The 22,877-nt window shown below is 43.3% G+C and overlaps 1 pseudogene; it reads right to left on the reverse strand.

Annotated features, from left to right (window-relative positions):
- Window positions 1-22,877, reverse strand: part of LOC102410476 — a 171,407-nt pseudogene that overhangs the window by 62,352 nt on the left and 86,178 nt on the right.

Here is a 22,877-nt window from a genome sequence, read left to right on the forward strand (position 1 = left end):
TTATAAAAGGTTTTTTTTTTTCAAGATACTACCATTCATCCTCCATTTTTATGAAACTTATATGAAAAACTATATTATTAATTCAATCACAAGCCATATTAAAATTATGTTAATTTGTATTCACCTTTAAGCTAGAATATATTCAGTTAAAGTGTAATAAAAGTATGTGGTTTACTAATTCTTCATTTAGAAAGACTGAGGCGTGTTTGCCAAGAAAGGGACTGATTAACTACAACAACTTATATCAGTAATCTTAAAATGCTAAGAACCTGGTGACTGCACTTTCAATTTTCATAGTAATGCCACTCAGAAATGCTGTCTACCATGCTCAGGACCCACATCACACTTACTGAGAAAGACTTACGGGTTTACTAATGTCAAAATCAGACTAAGGCTGTCAAGAAAGTCAAACGTGTAATTTCTAAACATTTAAACAAAGTGGTAGATTACTTGATTTTTAAAAAAAATTATAAACAGCTAATAGCAATATGTATAAACAATTTAGTTTAAAATAACAAACTTAAATATTGAGATTTCATTAAAAATGTGTCATTTGCAGAAAACCTAAAGTTAAACAAAGACGCCATTTTAAGTTATCTATACAGAGAAAGAAGTTACATTCATTAAGAATTTTATTCCACAGAAGACAAAATACACTGAAGAAAAACATATGCTGCAAAAAAATTAAAAAAGGAAAAACAGTGCCTCCTGTAGTTTTATTTCACCATAGATTAATTTATGGTCCACCGAATGTGATTCAGGATAAAATTTTAGGAACTACAATTTTCTTCTTCACAGGCAAAGAGTCGCAAGTTTCTGTTTTCTGATTACGTGAGCAAATAAAACCCCCCCTACTGTAAAGATCGCACAAAATCTAGGCTTCCCTTTCTGGCTCACCTTCAAATACCAACAACTACAAACAAATTTTTCAAAATATAATTTGTAACCTTCAGGTAAGTATAAATTAGTTTTATGTACTCTTGCCTGGAAAATCCCCTGGATGGAGGAGCCTGGTAGGCTGCAGTCCATGGGGTTGCTAAGAGTCGGATACGACTGAGTGACTTCACTTTCATGCATTGGAGAAGGAAATGGCAACCCACTCTAGTGTTCTTGCCTGGGGAGTCCCAGGGACCGGGGAGCCTGGTGGGCTGCCATCTATGGGGTCACACAGAGTTGGACACGACTAAAGTGACTTAGCAGCGGCAGCAGGCTTGCATCATTTAGCTTCTTATACAATCTATCCTTTAGACTAGGGTTGCCCAAAATAAAAGAAAGCCTTCATGAGTAGAAGTAACTTTCAATAGAATCAGGAACAGTGAATAAAGATGGGTATAGGAAAAATTATTTCTCATTCTTGGGAAGGAAACTGGTATTACAATCTTGGCTGTAGCTGAGCCAGTGATGTACCATGTGAACTTAGGAGAATGACTTCACTTGCCTGGACCTCAGTTTTTCTATTTGTGAAGTGGAAATATTGATATCTTTTCAACCTGTTTCATAAGATTACTTTGAGGAAAAAAAGATCTTATATCCATGAAATGGCTTTAGAATATTAATGACCCTATATGTCTGCAAGGTATTCTAATTATTAAGGCCCATGTTGCACTCCTCTCATTTAACCAGAAAATGTCTGTTGATTCTTTATTCCTTATAACCCTCCCATTGGGGTCTGCAGAGTTATGAGATGACCCCTAAGATCTGGTATATGAGCCGTGTGTGATCTTCTTTCTTCGAGTGTGGGTAGGAATTCCCTGATAGCTCAGATGGTAAAGAATCCACCTGCAATGCAAGAAACCTGGATTCTATTCTTGGGTCAGGAAGATCACCTGGAGAAGGGCATGGCAACTTACTCCAATATTCCGGCCTGGAGAATCACATGGACGGAGGAGCCTGGTATGTTACAGTCCATAGTAGCTAAGTGTTGGATACGATTGAGCGGCTAGCACTTTCACTTTCACTCACAGGAATTGTGATTATGATGCAATAGCCATTACTGTGATTATGTTAGCTTATCTAATATTCCATCATAGGAGTCTGGAATGGGAGGACTGCTACTGGCCTTGAAGACACTATCTCCCTGAGTTCTATAGCTGCAAGGAAATGAATTCTGTAAACAACTAAGTCATCCTGAAAGAAGACCTTAAGTCTCAGGAGAAACCTCAGCCCTAGCTGACACTTTGATTTCACCCTTATGGTAATCTGAGCAGAAAACCCAGCTAAATTCTGTCTAGACTTCTGACTTGCAGAACTGTGAGATAATGAATATGTGCTGTGTTAAGCTGTTAAGTTTGTGGTCATTTGCTACACAGGGATAGAAAATGAATAAACCCATTTATTCCTTTTTTTCCCTCCACTGCTACCAAATAGATTCCCACAGGTGTCTTCTTTTGTTATTTTATCTATACTATTTCCACAGTCTTCCTGGAATCGGTTTTCCTTTCATCCCACTTCATCTCCTGGTAAGCTATTCCATACAAAGACATATTACTTCTTTTTGTTTTTTGATCTCAGTTTAAACTTTTTATTTTGTGTTGGGGTATAGCTGATTAAGAAACAATGCTGTAATAGTTCCAGGTGAACAGTGAAGAGACTCTGCCATACATATACAAAAAGGCATATGGCTTGTATATTCTGTATATCAAGGATCCCCAAGCCCTGGGCCACAGACTGGTGGTGGTGAAGCTTCATCTGTATTTACAGCTGCTCCCCACCCCTCACATTACCGCCTGAGCTCAGCCTCTTGTCAGATAGTGGCAGCATTAGATTCTCATAGGAGCGGGACCCCTACTGTGCACTCCCTATGCCAGGGATCTGGGTTGCCTGCTCCTTATAAGAATCTAATGCCTGATGATCTGAGGTGGAGCTGAGGCTGTGATGCTAGCGCTGGGGAGCGGCTGCAAATATAGATTATCATTAGCACGGTAAATGTAATGTTCTTGAATCGTCCCGAAACCATCCCCCAGCTCGCCCACCCGCCTGTCTGTGGAGAAATTGTCTTCTATGAAACCAGTCCCTGGTGCCAAAAAGGTTGGGGATCACTGCTGTACATTGTTGGCTCTATTGGTTAAAACTCGGTTTTGCATTTCTGAAATAGGTGTGTGTCTCATGACAGATGTGCACATTTATTGTAGTGCTTGTTTTCTTATTACCCAAAAGCTCTTATTAAATTGATGATACATCTTACCAATGAATAGTGTCTAAAGTGAAAAAGTTAGTCACTCAGTCATGCCCGACTCTTCACAACCCCAAGGACTGTAGTCCACCAGGCTCCTCTGTCCATGGAATTCTTCAGGCAAGAATACCGGAGTGGATTGCCATTCCCTTCTCCAGGGGATCTTCCTGACCCAGGGATTGAACCCATGTCTCCTGCATTGCAGGTAGATTCTTTACCATCTGAGGCACCAGGGAAACCTAAGCCTAATAGTGTCTAAGAATCGAGGAAATCTGATACAGTAGTTCAGTCCTAAGCATGACTGTGTAGCACTAAATAATGTCTAGAGAGAACCTTTAGATACCCTCCAGGAGGACAGAAGCAGGTCTCCTTCTTATGAACCTCTTCAACAGCATCAGTAGTAAAATATGCTGATGTCCAGTCCTTTCTCTATGAAGAAGCTGCTGGGGACAACTGTGGGATTTGGTTTATTTGCATTTATTTTTCACTTTCTCATTGTTCTAGGTTGGGGACATCCTGGATTCCTTTGACATTCCTCTTCTTCTTCAACCCCAATGACCTGCATCTCTGATACATACTATTCCCTGATTCCCAAATGACATCACAGATGGTGACATATTCATTTTGGTTTGTGCATCGATCCTGGATCTGACCTATGAGAGTGACCAGGATCTGGCCTCTTCCCAGGGTTCCCAGGCTATCCTACTCATTCTCTTTTGCAAGCTCTGATTGGATTTACTTTAGGCGGAGGAAGAGCGCGCTCAGGCACTTGACCAGATGGCTCAGTTATCGTTTATTAGCAGCACAATCTTGGGAAAGTCACTCTTCCCTCCTCTGGTGTCAGTTTCTCATCTGTTGTTGTTGTTTAGTCCCCAAGTTGCACCTGCCTCTTTGCGACCCTATGGACTATAGCTTACCAGGCTCCTCTACCCATGGGATTCTCCAGACAAGAATACTGGAGTGGGTTGCCATTTCCTACTCCAGGGGATCTTCCAGACCCAGGTATTAAACCCACGTATCCTGCATTGGCAGGCAGATTCTTTAACATTGAGACACCTGGGAAGCCCTTTCTCATCTGTACAGTGGTGCTTTTTAAAGGTTTTTTTTTCTCATCTCTATGACTAGCCTGACCTTTTTGCCCCTTTATTACAAATCTCTCTAAAGCCATAGCAGAGGGTGGGTACTGACTACAATGGAGTCAGTCCATGGCACTGAGGGCTTACAGCATTCCTTGGCATCCCAGGAGGGGGTGGGGAAAAGCCTGGGCCCCCTTATTCATCCTATCGTTCTCAGCAGGAGACAGAGCCATAATCTACATTTCTCACAGCAGATTTCCCTCACAACCAGACTAACTGACATCCTTCTGTCTCCAAGTTCATTCCTGCAGTTGTTTTCAAGCCTCATCACTTTATCATAATTGTTATGATAAACATCTCTACCAAAATGATAGTAAAAACTCAATTTTCCTGAGCAAAATTAACAACAAAAAGTGTTCATGGCTCGTGCAACCTGGTTATTAAGCTGTAGCAGGAATTGACTGCAGCTGTGAAATAAGATATAATTAAAATCTGGGGCCCTTTACCACGTGTCTGGTTTGTGCATTTGCAGTGTTGTAGATACATGAATTACTGGGGCTGACCAGTTTAAGCTGTCAATTGGGAACCTGTCCAGTGGAATTATATTCATCTGAATGTCGGGAGTCGGGGAGGGGGGCAGGATGGGAGGGAGAGGGAGAGAGAGAAAGATGGGAGAGAGAGAGACAAGTACAATACATTCAGGAAAGTACAGCAATAACTTGGGTAAATAGATAAGTAGAGGGAAAGTAGGAAACTCTAGCAATAATTTGGGTAAATAGGAAGATAGAGGGGAAAGATCCTCATCATGGACTCCAGTTCAGATCTGCCATCAGCTGTGCCATCTTGAATGAGTCATTTATCTCTGGGATTCTTAGCATCCTCTGATGGTATTAGGAGAAGGCAGTATATATTATTCATAAGGTTCTTTGCTCTAACATTATGGGCTACTATCCTACTTGCTCAAGGTAGAAAGGATAGGCCTAACATGAATAACTTGGAATCATAAGAGTAAAAAACATTATGGGTTCATTGCCAAAAGACAAGACTGATGAAGACGAAGCCAGGAATCATGAGCAGTGGATTCAGTTACTCTGGTTGGACTCCTGTTTTTCAATTTATGTGGGCATTATTATCTCATTAGCTCTTTTTTCCTAAATGATCACACTTTTATTAAACTCATGTGCAAAAACTCTTTTCTTCTGAAGCCCTTGGCTGGGCTGTTCATTAATGTTTTGCTTATTATAAGAGTCAAAGGAATTTTTTTGTGACTGACCTCTGTTTGGCCCCTCCACCCTATGACCATCCCTAGATGCAGTGGTATCTCCCAGTCTTTCATATTATTTCAAATATTAATAAAATGTATATGCATGTTACATATATTATGGGTCCTCAAGGTCTTGATAGACCTCTGTGGTTTTGACTTCACTTATACCCTTCAGATCCATTGGAACAAACTGGTGCTAATTGAGAATATCTTTTATGCCTGATTTTTCAAGTGGACTTTAAAGAGTCTGCTGTTCTTACCTTGGATAGCTCTGAGGCCATGGACAGTAGGTCATAGATGGGGCTCTGCTTTGGAGCTGTGATATAGGACAAGAAAGTTAGTGGTCAGAAGGGCACCTGGAACCCAACGATCTGCTGGATGAAGCTGTCCTTCACACTGAGGGTTGGGTTGATGAATTATAGGCTCAGTCTGTCTCTCACAGAGGCTACTTCCAAGTACTTGCAGGAGTTTCAGCCACATGTCTGTTAGTTTATCTTCTAATATCCCAGAGAGGGTCCATCCTCCAACTCCGCATTTGTCTCCTATGTCCTTTCCACAGCCCAAAACCCTCTGATGATGAATGTCCATCGACAGGGGGATGGATAAAGAAAATGCAGTATATAAATAGCCAGGACATAGAAGAAACCTAAATGTCCATCAGCAGATGAGTGGACAAGAAAGCTGTGGTACATATACACAATAGAATATTACTCAGCTACTAAAAAGAATGCATTTGAATCAGTTCTAATGAGGTGGATGAAACTGGAGCCTATTATACAGAGTGAAGTAAGTAAGAAAAAAAACACCAATACAGTACATTAATGCATATATATGGAACTTAGAAAGATGGTAACGATGACCCTATATGCGAGAGAGCAAAAGAGACAAAGATGTAAAGAACAGACTTTTGGACTCTATGGGAGAAGGTGATGGTGGGATGATTTGAGAGAATAGCATTGAAACATGTATATTATCATATGTGAAATAGATTGCCAGTCCAGGTTCAATGCGTGAGACAGGGTGCTCAGGGCTGGTGCACTGGGATGACCCTGAGGGATGGAATGGGGAGATAGGTGGGAAGGGGGTTCAGGATGGGGAACACATGTACACCCATGACTGATTCATGTCAATGTATGGCAAAGACCACCACAATAGTGTAAAGTAATTAGCCTCCAATTAAAATAAATAATTAAAAAAATTCTTATATGGAAGAAAGGAGATATAATAGAAAAGTGGTTACATAGAATATTGAGTTGTAACTGGAATTATCAATATCAATATGTGATAGTATCAGTAACAAATATTTCATATATATTTTGTAGTTCTGTCCAATGAACAGCCCCCAAACAATAACCAACCCAGAGATAGCATGCATCCTTTATGCTTAGATTGTATACAATGTAAACTCTCATTATAATTTCTCATTAAAAGAAACCAGGGCTTTGGGGAGGAGCGGTCAAATTGGGGACGTGGTTAAGAAATGAACTAGACAAGCCTACAGCATCCTGTATAACCAGAGAGAAAGAAAACTTTCAAATATTGCTAGAGTCACATCAAAAGGATTCAGAGGCCAGCTTTAAAGGGCTCCTAGTGGTCAAAGATGGGACAATCTGAGCTCAAACATGATGATAAATACAATGGATTGAAGCTCATACAAATGTTTACACTGAAAAGCTTATAATGATTGTGTGTGCACATTTGTGTATATACCCTTTGGAAAATGATAAAGAAGCAACTCATTATCTTGAAAACTGGTGAATAAAGAGAATGAGTCCAACATTAAAAAAAAGAAGAAGAAGAAGAAAATGCAGTATATAAACACAATGGAATATTATTCAACCATTAAAAAGAATGAAATAATGCCATTTGCAGCAACATGGATGGACCTCGTGAGTGTCATACTGAGTAAAGTCAGTCAGATAGAGAAAAACAAATACTATATGATATTTCTTATATGTGAAATCTAAAAAACTGATACAAATGAACTTATTTACAAAAGATAGAGACAGAGAACAAACTCATGGCTACAAGAGGGGAAGGGCTGATGGGGGAGGAATAGTTAAGGAGTTTGGGATAGACATGTACACACTGCTATACTTAAAATGGATAACCAACAAAGACCTACTGTGTGGCACAAGGAACTCTATACAATATTATATAGCAACTTAAATGGGAAAATAATTTGAAAAAGAATAAGTACTTGTATATGTATAACTGAAACACTTTGCTGTACATCTGAAATGATCACAGTATTGTTGAAGTGAGGTGCAAGTTGGTCAGTCGTGTCCAACTGTTTGCGACCCCATTGACTATACAGTCCATGGAATTCTCTAGGCCAGAATACTGGAGTCGGTAGCCTTTCCCTTCTTCAGGAGATCTCCCCAACACCAGGGATAGAACTAGGTCTCCTGCATTGCAGGTGGATTATTTACCAACTGAGCTATCAGGGAAGCCCACAGTATCAACTATAATATAAAATAATCTTTAAACAAGACCCCTTAAAACCCTCTGCAGCTATGTCTTTCTTCAATCTTCAATGTCAAACAAACTGTGGAGCGGGGTATGCTCTTGGTTCTCTCCAGGCCTTTGTTTCTTTCACAGATGAATGTGTGAACGGACTAGATAATCTCCAAGTTTTCTTTCTGTCATGGACTGTTATGCTTCTTAGACAGGTGTGAACAGCTGTGGCTGGATTCTAACAGAATTGTGATAAAGAATCTTGGACCAATTTTCTTCTTACAATCATTTAATATAGGTTTTTCATAGATTGAAGGTAATTCTTGCCCCTGCCATTCAAGATAGAGGCAAGTAAATCTGACAAGGGACAATGAAGGAAAAGGGGCAAAAGGACATTAAAATACATCTAACACCAGGGCCTGACCCTGTGCCAGGTGATGCCCCCAACATAACATCATTTGGAGGTACATTAAGTACACAGGAACCCAGGCTCTGGGTTCTGGCTGCCTATCATGGAACCCTGGCTGTAATAATAAATATTTATTTGGCCTTGGGTAAGTTATCCCACACCTCTGCATCTCAGTCACCTGATCTATAAAATGGTATTAGAACAGCCTTGTTACAAATTTACTGTCAGAAGAATGTGTTTGTACATGCAAAGGACATAGAAAAGATACTGACACATATTAAATGCTGAATAAATGTTAGCTATTATTACTACTATTCAATCTTTTTATTATTTATCTATGGCTGCACTGGGTCTTCGTTGCTGCATGCAGGTGGTGAGAGGGGGCTACTCTCTGGTTGCAATGCACGGGCTTCTCATGGTGGTGTCTTCTCCTGTTGCAGAGCACGGGTTCTAGTGTATGTGGGCTCCGGTAGTTGGTGTGTGGAGGTTTAGCTGCTCTGTGGCATGTGGGATCTACCTGGATCAAGAATTGAACTTGTGTCCCTTGCTTTGGCAGGCAGATTCTTAACCACTGGACCACCAGAGAAGTCCACTACTATTCAATCTTAATCATGCATGCCTTTTACGAATATGAAAACTGAGAATCAGGGAGGTTAAGTAGCTTGCTTGAACTCACTTAGCCACTGAGTGGCAGAGTTGGGATTCAAACCCAAGTTTATCTGGCTTCAAAGCCCATCATCTCTTTTCTACTCTAAAAGTCTTAAGAGACAAGAATCTGGAAGAATTATCTTCCCTCTCAATTTTGGCTTCTAAAGCATCACCATAAGAATGTTTTAAAGAAAACTGGGACTCACTCTTCATTTCCCACATAGACTCTTGTTTAGGAAAGCAACCATAATGCCGAGAATTTGATGCTTTGAGCATGTAATGAATCTGGGCCCAGTCAAAAACTGAGGTTGCAGCAGAACCTGTGCCATTGGCTTCAGAAGGTCCCTTTCCACTGGCTGGTGGGAGAGAGGTCTCCTTTGGAATCAGACATTTGTAATGCAAATAGGTAACTTAGTCTCTGAAAGTCTTGATTTTCACATCTGTTATAGGAACAGGGGCATCCGTGGTGGTTCAGAGATAAAGAATCTGCCTGCAATGCAGGAACTGCAGGTTCAATCCCTGGGTCAGGAAGATCCCCTGGAGGAGGGCATGGCAACCCACTCCATTATTTTTGCCTTCAGAATCCCATGGACAGAGGACCTTGGCAGTTCAGTTCATAGGGTAGCAAAGAGTAGGACATGGCTGAAGTGACTTAACATGCACACATAGAAATAGGAGTCTGGGCCACCTGCCTTGCAGGATAGTGGCCAGGGTGGCAAGACACCACTCCCGCCAGTTCCCTGGAACATTACACAGGAAATCTTAGCTCATCTTCATTTTCTTTCTACTTTCCCCTTTCTCCTACTGTTCCTTGAGCAGATAATTCTTCCTAACAATCAGAAACTAAGTATCTAAGATCTTGCAACCATTGCTCTGTTTTTATATATAAAAACAAAAGCTTATCGAGGACTGTAATTGCTCAGGGATTTCCTTCCTTGAAACCTCTTTGGGTAACTAGAGTCTCTCTGGCTCCTCTCATACTGTTTCTGATGTTAACATTTTAATAACACATTCAGAGTGTTTTTGTTTTATGAATTTTAATATAGATGGAAGTTCTCCCCAAGAGATGTTTTTAAAACAGGTGTTTTAAAGTGAATATCCACATGCCTATTTCCGTGACTAAAAGCCATTTTCCCCCCCTCCAGACGTCAAATTGTTCTAGTTTTCAGGCAGCTCCAAAGTGGTCACCTGTTTTGTTTAGCATTTCTTTACTTTTCTCTGAACTGCAAGCTGAAAGATCCATAAGTGGGTGCGTGCATTGTACAAGTATGTGTATGTATGCGCATGTGTGTGTTGAACATTCAGAAAAGTTTGCCCACAGTTTGATGTTAACCTCCTTTCTCACAATGGTTCAAGAAAATAGCTGTAACACCTCTGAAAATATCTCTAAGAGAGTGTCTTCAGTTCAGTTCAGTTCAGTCACTCAGTCGTGTCCGACTCTTTGTGACCCCACGTTCAAGGATTGGCCGTGAGGGGCAGCCGTGAGGAGATACCCCTCGTCCAAGGTAAGAAGCAGCAGCTGCACTTTGCTGTAGCAGCCGTGAAGAGATACCTCACGTATCTCAAGTAAGATGGTAGGTGTTGCAAGAGGGCATCAGAGGGCAGATACACCGAAACCATAATCACAGAAAACTAGTCAATCCAATCACACGGACCACAGTCTTGTCTAACTCAATGAAACTAAGCCATGCTGTGTGGGGCCACCCAAGGCGGGTCATGGTGGAGAGGTCTGACAGAATGTGGTCCACTGGAGAAGGGAATAGCAAACCACTTCAGTATTCTTGCCTTGAGAACGCCATGAACAGTATGAAAAGAGAGTGTCTTACTAGGTAACAATCCACGTGTCTATTCTTTTGAACTCATCTGTTTCTCTGAATGTTAAGTGAAAGAACTGTAGGAACTGCCTGACCCAGGGGAAGTTTCAGGTCTTAACTTCATACAATGTGTTTGTGCCTTGGGTCTCAGGGTTTACAGAGCGGGGTACAATAGCTGGAACCAATGTTTACTGGAGAGGTGAACAGCAGGAAGAGAGACAGCCACTTGGGTGAAGTGAGATCCTAATGGAATTTTCCAAATGTTATATCTAAGGGAATTTCCCTGTGGAAGATATTAATAGGGATTCCTCCAAAGTTAGGGTTGCAAAACCTTGGGCCATACCACTCTTCCAGCTCCTTCTTAGGTGTCAAGATGCCTGATTATAGATGAAGGGCTCTCAGTTCAGTTCAGTTCAGTTGCTCAGTCATGTCTTGACTGTGACCCCATGGACTGCAGCACGCCAGGCCTCCCTGTCCACCACCAACTCCCGGAGTTTACTCAAACTCATGTCCATTGAGTCAGTGATGCTATCCAACCATCTCATCCTCTGTTGTTCCCTTCTCCTCCTGCCTTCAATCTTTCCCAGCATTAGGGTCTTTTCAAATGAGTCAGCTCTTCATGTTATAGTTTAATTGCTAAGTCGTGTCTGACTCTTCGTGACCCCATGGACTGTAACCTGCCAGGCTCCTCTGGCCATGGATTTCCCAGGCAAGAACACTGAAATGGATTGCCATTTCCTTCTCCAGGGGATCTTCCCAATGCAGGGATCAAACCCAGGTCTCCTGCACTGGCAGGTGGATTTTTATCCACTGGGTCACCAGGGAAGTCTAGTTGTAAAGTATTAGGAAACACATGTATACCTGTGGTGGATTCATTTTGATATTTGGCAAAACTAATACAGTTATGTAAAGTTTAAAAATAAAATAAAATTTAAAAAAAAAAAAAAAAGAGTGGATGAATCCTCTGTAAAGGATCCTGGAAACTAGGCTCATCCCTTTTGAAGAAGGCTGGAAAGCAATGTACTTCTGATTTTGAGACCATAGTGCCAGAAGGAATGAACATTAGGGCTAGGAAGGATCCCAGACAGTCAGCTCATTCAATCTCATCTTCCTCTTTGGGGAAAGGAGCCTTGCTCAAAACCCTTGAAGTAGCAGTAGCAGAATGGTGATGAAGAATCCCCCATCGCCCACTCCTGGCATGTGGTGATGCAAGATGCCAGGCTCACCGCTATAGTCCAGAAATGTGGAACAGGGAAGAGAGGGACTGAAGATGCAGAAGGAGAGATGCAGAATAGACAAAGGAAGAATTTTTAGATACTGGTCCTTAGACTGGATGCCTGGGGGTGGCGGGGGAAGGACAGAGCAGGGATGCACCTTGAGTTGAGCAGATTTAACAAGCTTCTGGCGAGAGTTATAAAAAGTATCAGAGTAGGAGAAACAGTGTTTGCCTCGGAAAAGGAGTGGAGAGAGGGGAGAGAGTGGGGTGCAGCACCTGTGGAGAGATCTCAACGCTCCCCAGAGAACGAAATTTTGGAGCCATTCGGCAGAGCTTAGGGAAAAGAAAAAGTGGTCATGTTCCACTTACAAAGAAAAGACATATGGGGATTTAGATTATAAACAGGCAGAAGAGGAGGAACGAGGTATCCTTTTTTGAGATAAAGCCTCTCTGGGACAGAAGCAGTGCTGAAATCAAAGCCGAATCTGGCCTCTGTACCCCAACCCCAAATTAAATCTCGGAGACAGAGTTTTGGGTGAAGCAGGAAAGAATAGCTTTAGTGCTTTGCCAGGCAAATGGGGACACAGGGGGCTAATGTCCTCAAAACTGTATGTCCCAACCCAGGTCGGGGTGGAGTGGGGTTTGTGAGGGGCTTCCCTGGCTGCTCATACAGTAAAGAATCTGCCTGCAATGCAAGAGACCCAGGTTCCATCCCTGGGTTGGGAAGATCCCCTGGAGAAGGGAATCGCAACACACTCCAGTATTCTTGCCTGGAGAATTCTATGGACAGAGAAGCCTGTTGGGCTACAGTCCATGGGGTTGCAGAGCTGAACACAACTGAGTTGTTGTAGCCACGAGTTCTGGGAAACAAACTCAATCAGGACAATGCAGATAGTGGAGTGCAGTTTATTACACAGGAGGGCCCAAGGCAGAGTCTCCTCTTCACCAAGGACCCCGACCAGTTTTTGTGAAAACATTATATACCCTAAGTGTATGTGCCCAAACCCACCTCCCCAAATTCCCTGAAACTAGTCTGAACAAAGGAAAAGAAAGATACAGTCAAAGATAATCCGTGATTCATATGCCTTAAGCCTAGGTAGTTAACAGTGGACAATTATCAATAGGCCTGTGGTCATACCCCAATAAGCATAATAGAATTTATGATTCTATTCAGTTACACAGATAATTAGGGTATTCTTTTAGGTAATGGAGAGTCTAGGTATGAGCCCTGGGGCTCTTCCAGCTGGAGGGTCTGGTTTTGCAGTTGGTATGTCGTTTCCATAGATACTGGGCATATAGATCAAAGTCGATAGTCCAGCCCAAGATGGAGTCCTGCTTTCAAGACGGAGCCTGTTCTGTCTGTTTCCTCCTTCAGAGTGACTAACACATACACACAAAATTTTGCAGTTGCTAGTATAAATGTTTGTGCATAGTCCAGCAAAGGGAATAATTAAACCAGGTCACTGAAGACTGAAAAATGTCTTCATGATATCTCAAGACGCAGGAAATATGCTAATTTTTCAGTTTCTGGGGAAAATGTGGACCCTGCTGTTGGTACCTACTGCTGAGCATCACCTGCCTGCTTGTGCCCTGTGATGTCAACAGTATCGGAATATAAGCAGTGCCCACCTGGGACCCTTGAGGGCTCTCTCACTGTGCCCCTGTGCCTGGCCTCAGGGCAGAACCTTAGCCTGGTGGTGGAAGTCCACATCCATTCTGTAGCCCCCTCTGCTCCTCCTCACTTCCCCCATAGTCCATGCTTCGTGGCTCACAACTTTCCAAGTTCAAAGACAAAGCCAGCCCATCCCCCAGCAGACGTTACCCACCTTACTTTTTAAATTCCTAAACAAGGCACCCTGTGGTATTAGCTTAGCCCAGAGTCTGGCATATGGAGCAGACTCAGGAAGTGGCAGATTTTATTATTTTGGCTTCTGGTGCTTTCTCTCCCAAAGGGCAGGGTAACGACTGCTGAATTAGACACTGGGAACCAAGGAGGGTGATGAGCACACCCAGGGGCAAACCTCAGAGCCCACCTGGAGGTCTGGGGCACCCAGAATATCTGGACAGCATAGCTCTCCTTCATTTAGGCAGCGCGGCTGCAGGAGAGGCAAGCAAGGAGGACGTCTGAGTGACAATAAGCCCTCAGAGCTTCTTGAGAAGGGCTAAGTACAGTAATTTGTTGTAATGACTCAAATTTAAAACAATAACCCAGAGGCATAATAGCATGAGCCAAGAATACCTACTGCATGTGACGGGCTGTTAATGGGAAAAAAAACAGCTTGATTTGGTGGCAGAAAAATCTTCAAATGACTTTCACTCTGGATGTTTACTTGGCAGTGTGAAGTGCTAGGTTTCCTATTAGGGTTAATTTGGACCACTTTCGCTCTGCTTGCCGAGAGCCATCCTGCTGATGGAGACCCCTTTACTGTTCTCCTTTCCCCACAACTTGAAGCAAAATTCCCAGGCTTCACGTGCGTGCCTATCCCCCTCCCTTTCCTCTTTCTTTCTCCCATCTCCCTTTCAGAGGAGCTGCTACTTCAGTGGCACTTTCCGAAGTGAGTGATGGAGCCAATACACTGTAACTGTAGCACCTGCACCTGGCCACGTGGAGAGGTTCGAGACAGCCTGGAAATCTGCCCACATCTGGGAGACTCGCCAACCACACCTAAGGCTCCTATTTCACAGGTAGGGGGCAGTCCACAGAGGCAAGAGACTCCTGTAAAGTCCCCTGCTGCTAAGCAGAAGGGCTGGGACTAGAAGCTCTGCTTTGCCCCCTTCATCCTCTCCCTGGAGATAGATGCTAAGTCTAGGCATTTACAAGTGGACATCTGTTTACATTTCTTGGAGCAAGAAAAAAATGGGCTTCAGGCTTAACACTTATAACTAGCCTCCTGTTTGCATTTCCTGAAACAGGGGTAGGTAGGCTCCAGGGTAGATATCTACAACCAGTCTTCTGTTTGCTCTTTGAAATGGAAGCAACAACTGAAACAGGGTAAGTAGCCAGGCTTTGTCTCCTGTGGGCACCTTAAGAAAACAGTCATGCACCTTAAGATAACAGTCATGGCAGGAGCAGAGGGGTGGTAAGCCCTGTTTGAATAAAGGATCAGTTCAGTTCAGTTCAGTCGCTCAGTCGTGTCCAACTCTTTGCAACCCCATGAATTGCAGCACGCCAGGCCTCCCTGTGGAGAAGGCAATGGCACCCCACTCCAGTACTCTTGCTTGGAAAATCCCATGGACAGAGGAGCCTGGTAGGCTGCAGTCCATGGGGTCGCTAAGAGTCGGACACGACTGAGCGACTTCACTTTCACTTTCCACTTTCATGCATTGGAGAAGGAAATGGCAACCCACTCCAGTGTTCTTGCCTGGAGAATCCCATGGACGGAGAAGCCTGGTAGGCTGCAGTCCATGCAGTCGCACAGAGTTGGACATGACTGAAGCGACGCAGCAGCAGCAGCGGCGGCAGCTGCAGCAGCAGGCCTCCCTGTCCATCACCAACTCCCGGAGTTCACTCAAACTCATGTCCATCGAGTCAGTGATGCCATCCAGCCATCTCATCCTCTGTTGTCCCCTTCTCCTCCTGCCCCCAATCCCTCCCAGCATCAGAGTCTTTTCCAATGAGTCAACTCTTCGCATGAGGTGGCCAAAGTACTGGAGTTTCAGCTTTAGCATCATTCCCTCCAAAGAAATCCCAGGGCTGATCTTCTTCAGAATGGACTGGTTGGATCTCCTTGCAGTCCAAGGGACTCTCAAGAGTCTTCTCCAACACCACAGTTCAAAAGCATCAATTCTTCAGCGCTCAGCCTTCTTCACAGTCCAATTCTCACATCCATACATGACCACTGGAAAAACCATAGCCTTGTCTAGACAGACCTTTGTTGGCAAAGTAATGTCTCTGCTTTTCAATATGCTATCTAGGTTAGTCATAACTTTGCTTCCAAGGAGTAAGAGTCTTTTAATTTCATGGCTGCAGTCACCATCTGTAGTGATTTTGGAGCCCCAGAAAATAAAGTCTGGCACTGTTTCCACTGTTTTCCCATCTATTTGCCATGAAGTGATGGGACCAGATTCCATGATCTTAGTTTTCTGAATGTTGAGCTTTAAGCCAACTTTTTCACTCTCCTTTTCTACTTTCATTAAGAGGCTTTTTAGTTCCTCTTTACTTTCTGCCATAAGGGTGGTGTCATCTGCATTGATATTTCTCCCGGCAATCTTGATTCCAGCTTGTGCTTCTTCCAGCCCAGCGTTTCTCATGATATACTCTGCATATAAGTTAAATAAGCAGGATCAGGAGGTCATATATCCCCCTCCTGGGGGCAAAGGAATCATCTCACATGCACAGAAAGGCTCTTTGGCGGGTTATGAGGAGGGGGCACCACCCCATAATATGTGATGCTAATATGTGATTCCCATAGGCCTCTGGGCTGGAATCCATCTTGAGCAAAAGTTGCTCATGCATGTTGGGGAGTGTCCTAGGGCAGGTCAGGTATGGAAAAAGTAACAAGAAAATTAGCTAAAGATTAAAAAAAAAAAAAAAAACCTGGAAGAACTGCCCTATATAAATGACTTAACCACCTCTTTCTGTGCTCCTCCTAAGCAGGGGGGACCCCCACATCGTTTGTCTCAGGATGTGAATCTCTGTCTTGCTTCTGTCTTAACTAAACTGTTTATCTGTGTGCTTTCCCACTTATTGTTGTGCTATGTCTCTAATAATAAACTTTATACATTTACAGCTTTTGCCTCCATGATAAATGCTTTTTTCCCTGAGGGTAAGATCCAGGGAAAAATAGCTTCTAACCTTTAGGCCTTGCTGGCCTGGTGACTAGGACTCCCGGTTTTCATTCAGGCTGAAAAGTAAAGATAGTGTTAGTCACTCAGTCATGTCTGACTGTTTGCAAACCCATGGACTGTAGCCCACCAGGCTCTGTCCATGGGTGTCTCCAGGCAAGAATACTGGGAATGGGTTGCCGTTCCCTTCTCCAGGGGATCTTCCTTCACCTGGGTCTTCTGCATTGCAGGCAGATTCTTTACTGTCTGAGCCACCAGGGAAACCCTTCATTCAGGCTACCGAGGTTAATTCCTGGGCAGAGAATTAAGATCTTGCTTCATGCCACCACACACTGCTGCCTCTCTGAGATCATTCCCACCTCTCTTTCCTGCCCACACCATCCCCTCCTCTGACACATCAATGTAGGAGCATGGCATAGCTCACTCCCAGCACCATCTCTTGGGAAGACTAGGGTGAGAGCACCTAATGTTTGAAAGGGGTTTTAGAATATATTAGGAAAAAGTCGTTGAGCCCAACTCAGTACCTCCTTTCCTTGTTTGATCTCACTCCTCCTTCCTGGTGCTGCCTCCTAAGAAGCTAGCCCAGACCTTCTCAGACTTGCATCACTAGGGCAGCACTCCACACACCAGCAAGCTCCCTGTGCATTTCCTATCATGTTTTCCACCCTCTCAATGCCCTTCGGTCTGATGAATTGACATTCAGTGTGAGTGACAGTTTAACTTAATGGATAGCCTCTTAGGAGACTGCCCAAGAAATTCATCTCTAAGGGTGGAATTCCAAATTATGGCAGGCCACAAGGGACACACACACACAGAGCAAACATAGACACACACACAGATACACGGACATACACGAGGACATGTTTTCTGTGGGAGACATTCACATCTCACCACTGAGAAAGCTGGCCCCACCTCTTCACAGGAAAACAATTCCTTTGCAGAGAATAAACCTATTCAATTCAGTTTAGCAAATCATCCCCTAGTAAGTTGAAATGTGTCTTTCAAAAAGATATGTTCAAGTGCTAATCCCAGTGTCTATGAAAGTCACTTTATTTACTGAGGTCATTGAGATGTAATCCAGGTAAGGGGTGGTCATACTGGGTTGGGGAGGATGCTTACCAATGATTGGTGTCCTTGCAGGAAGAAGACAGGACACGCAGAGATACACACAAGAGAACGCCACGTGACGATGGAGGCAGACACTGGAGTGATATATCTACAAGCCAGAGGACACCAAGGATTGTTGGAATCTGGGAACAGGTGAAGAAAGATGCTTCTCTAGAGCCTTTGGAAGGAAACTGGTCTGCTGACACCTTGATTTCAAAGTTCTAGCCTTTATAACTGAGAGAGTACATTTCTGGTGTTCATGAGAATACATTTCAGGTTTGTGATAATTCATGACAGCAGCCACAGGAAACTGATACAATCCCTACATGCTCATTAAGGGTCCGGCTTTCTTCCTGATTCAGCGGTGGGTGAGAACTATGTGGCTCTGTGCTCAGGGATCTCACTGAGATCTCTTTGTGGGGGCTCAGGGTCGGGGATCAGGCAGTGGGTGAGGAAAATTCCCCTCTTGGGCTTCCTCAGCATCCTGCATCGACTTTACTTGGCTTCCCTTCAGTTCCACAGTGGACCGTGTGTCCTCCCTTGTTCAGCACAGGGCTTAGAGCTGGTTAGATGGGGCACAGTCCCATCCTCAGTCACTGACCTCCCCAACTTTCCCCAGGACCCAAGGAGTTGGGGGAGGTATTTGCCTTTTGTGTTATGTAGACCTCGTTTTGAATCCTTACTCCATCATTTTGTACTTAAAACTTCCATTTCCTCATGAGTACAGGGTAATACTTGGAGTTGTGAGGAATCTGAGAGGAAGATCCCAGGGTACATCACAGAGTCAGACAGATGAATGGACCCGGGTCCTGTTAACTCTGCTTCTACCCATACTTGCTAAGGTTGTGATCTTGAGCAAGTTACTTAAATTCCTGTGCCGGCCTCAATCTCCTCATCTATAAAGTGAGATCAGTAATAGCATTTGCCCCATGGTGATGTTGTGAGCATTGACTGAGTCAATCCCATGGTGATGTTGTGAGCATTGACTGAGTCAATACTTGTAAGAAGCTTAAAAGAGTTCCTGGCAGATAGAATGTGCTCAAGGAAGAGAAGCTGATATTATCGTTTTACTGGTAAGCAGTTGAGTCACACAGAGGTGACATGATCTATCTGAGGGCAGTTAAAGGCTGAGCTGGTCCCAGTACCATTCTCATACTGATGGCTTCTCTGAACAGCCACTGTTTCATTCATTTGAGGGGCTGTGCTTCTTAAGAATTCAAACCCTGTAATCAGATAAACATCAATGCAATTTTAAACCTAATTAATTACTAGCTGGGTGATCTTGGACTTGCTACTTAACATCTGAGGATCTGATATTTTTTTCACCTATAAAATACAGATGTAGACTTCACAGGTTATCGTGTGGGTGAGATAGGAATAAATATAAACACTTAACCACATACTGTAAGCATTCATAAATATTTCTGGCTACCATTTGTGTGAATTAGAAGTCAGTTCAACTATATCTAACTAAATAGTGATAATAGTGGCTTTAAAACTCTCTCATTCATTTTTTCCCATGAAAGGGAGTAGAGACAGTGGTCCAAGAATAACATGGTGGTGCCAAAAAGGTCACAACGGACCCAGGCTCTACCTCTATTTCTGCCTTAACAGTCGCAGTTTGTGGTTTCTATCCTCAAGGTTACATCATAATCCAATATCACTTCCATAAGCTAAACAGCAACAAGTGTGTGTGTATGTGAGATGAGGTTGGGGGATGAGGTGAAGAAAAAAAAGACCACCTCGAAGCTGAATCAACTCCCTTAAGAAGCCATTTCACAAGTTGATACTTTGCTTGTATTTTATTGGTTAGAACTTAATCACATGGTCACACCTAGCTGCAAGGAAAGCTGGGAAATGTAGTCTTATACCCATCCATTACATTACAGTCAGTAGGACCTAGGATCCATTACATCCATTACAGTCAGTAGGACCTAAGCTTTGGTACAAATGTAAAGGAGAAATGGATATGGAGAAGACAAATAGCAGCCTCTGCCAGATCATTGTTATTATTCTTATAGTTGTTTTTACTATGCTCCAGGAGCCTGCCCTCTAGGAATCTACAGGTTTTACTGTGGTGCTATAAATGTTGTGAAAGACATGCACAGTGATGTAGGAGTACTTAGGAAAAAGAGATGAACTGAAGGCATTGGTGCAAAAAGTGATGTTTGAGTGGCCTGCCAGGGCAACAAGCATTGAGGGAAGGGAATGCCTAACACAAAGAACACCACACACAAAGTCTAATTGTTTTGTCAGCCTATCCCCTGACTGCTTGGAATTGCGATTTTGGAAACTGTGTTGTGAGTGGGAGGTGGGGATTGGGCAGGCTTTCAGGGACTGTCCTGGGACTTCTCTTATCCACTCAGTCTCCAGGGCAGATGGTGAGGGGTGCTGAGCCCTGCTCTTTGCAAATTTTTTCTTATTCTTCATTCTGATTTCACCAGACAGCAATCTATTTGTTAAATAAAACAGCTGGTTATTGAAAAAGACATATTTATTGGGAATTAACTGCCATGTGCAAAATGGGTATTTACTACCTACTTGTCAAACATCAGGGAATTTGTGTTTAATAATCATTTTTTTTCAATTAACTCACAAAAAATACATCTCATTAATTCTAAATTAAATGCATATTTGCTAAACTCTAATTTACAATGTAATCAAATTATCTCTTTCCAGCCTGTTTCTGATGGTTACGTGTTGGTGAAAGAACCTCAGTTGATGTTCTTAGAGACACAGTTTTCTTTTATCCATGCGCAGTTGCAACTTGGACTAGAGGACAGTTTTTTCAATCCCTTCCTCCCTGTGTTTGTCTTCTCACTCCTGTCTTCTTCTTATATTACCAGCAGCTAGAAGGTGACAATGGTTAGAATATTTGGATGATCTAAACTGATGGTTGAAGTCTGACCTCTGTCTTTAATCCCAGTGGTAGAAGGTCTTGGAACATGTGCCAAACAAATCTCCTTTCACTGTGCTACAGGGAAAGATTGCTTGACTGGACATTAAGGGACTTGGGTTTTAATTCTGAATTTTGTTGTGTGACCTTGGGCAAGTCATTTTCTTCCTTAGAGCATGCATATCAGAATAAAGTTAAGCAGGTTCCTTCACTGCAGGATTTCTTAGAGATATTATTACTATGTTAATATGCACAGAGAGTATCCAACTGGAGAACAGATATAATTTTCCTTTTCCAAAACTCCTTTGACCACCCAACTCTCCTTTTTTTTTTTCCTTTTCATGAAGCATCTGGGTGGATTGATGATTTGAGGAAAACATTCTGGCAAAGACTGGGCAGGATGGTTTCCAGGGTTATCTGGCTTTAACATTTCAGGCTTTCTTTTTGGTCCAGAAACCTGGACTGAGCTTCTGAAGGATGACTTGGCAATAGGGACCTCCATCCACCAGACACCCCGACTTCTGCCCCCAACTCTGGCCAGATCAGAAACCACCAGCAGGCATTGCACATGTCCTCGGAAGCCCTACCTCTTGTGAATCTGCCAGACAAGCAAAACAACGAAGTAATCTCTGGAGCCTTGCTACTCCCTGCTGCAGCCAGCTGCACTTAGCATTCAGCCCCTGCTTTCCCCAGCACAGCAATTACATGCTCAGCGTGCACCTCGAAAATGTTTTAAGTGGTAACAAATGCACTGAGGGTTTATTATCATCCAGCAGTGCAGACGGCCCTTGCACAGGGCGTGGAGCACCTTACAGAAGACAGTGATTTCTTTTCTCATTTGTTGAGCCATGTGGCTAAACATATGCTGGTTTTGCAGGGAGAGGGGCCAGCACAGCCCACTCTCGCCTTGGCATGCCGCCTCCGCCTCTGCACAAAGCTGTCTGCTGCCCTTGCCTCCATGCGCAGTGCGGAGGGAGAGTCCTCCGCCATGGCTGCTGGTTGAGCAGTCCCCACCTGGTCAAAGATGTGACTTCACAATGCAATTCATGATCAGTGTGGAAGAGTTCAGAAGGGAGGGCTGTCAGATGCCCCGATCACCTCTTTCCTGGACACCTTATTCCTGTCTGCATCACTAAGATAGTGGTTCTAATGTCTCAAGACCCTGTACATTCTTAGAAATAATTGAGGACTCCAAGGAGGTTGGTTTATGCTGATTATATCTGTCAGTATTAATTATCTTAGAAATTAAAGCCAAAAAATATTTATTAATTCATTGAAAAATAACAATACACTGCTTGCATGTTTACATAAATAGCACATTTCCACCCCAAGAGAAATAACTATCTTTTCCAAAGCAAAGAACAAATGTGGTGAGAACAGAAATGTTTCACATTTTTGCAAATCCCTGTTATGCCTGGCTTAATAGAAGACAGTGGAGTCTCATATCCACTTCCATAAACATCTGTTGTGATTTGTTGTTCTGGTTGAAGCTTTTGAGGAAGATCTAGCCTCTTACAGATAAGTATTTGAGAAAAGAATGACCTTAGCCACATACAGACTAAGATCCTAGATCCTGGACCTGTGTGCCCTGGTCCTTGCCAAAGTCTCTACCTCATTTCTTAGTTCACTTTCCCTTGCTGATTTTACCCTAGCCTCACTGGCTCTTTCGGAGAAGGCAGTGGGACCCCACTCCAGTATTCTTGCCTGGAAAATCCCATGGATGGAGGAGCCTGGTAGGCTGTAGTCCATGGGGTCGCTAAGAGTCGGACACGACTGAGCGACTTCACTTTCACTTTTCACTTTCATGCATTGGAGAAGGAAATGGCAACCCACTCCAGTGTTCTTGCATGGAGAATCCCAGGGACGGGGAAGCCTTGTGGGCTTCCATCTATGGGGTCGCACAGAGTTGGACACGACTGAAGCGGCTTAGCAGCAGCAGCAGCAGCATGACATGACTGGCTTGCCTTGCCATTTAGATTTCAAAGCAAATGTTACTCACATTGAAAAAAAGAATGTATTCTTCATGATCTTTG

This window comes from Bubalus bubalis, chromosome 3 (assembly GCF_019923935.1).
Source record: "Bubalus bubalis isolate 160015118507 breed Murrah chromosome 3, NDDB_SH_1, whole genome shotgun sequence".
NCBI classification, from domain to species: domain Eukaryota; kingdom Metazoa; phylum Chordata; class Mammalia; order Artiodactyla; family Bovidae; genus Bubalus; species Bubalus bubalis.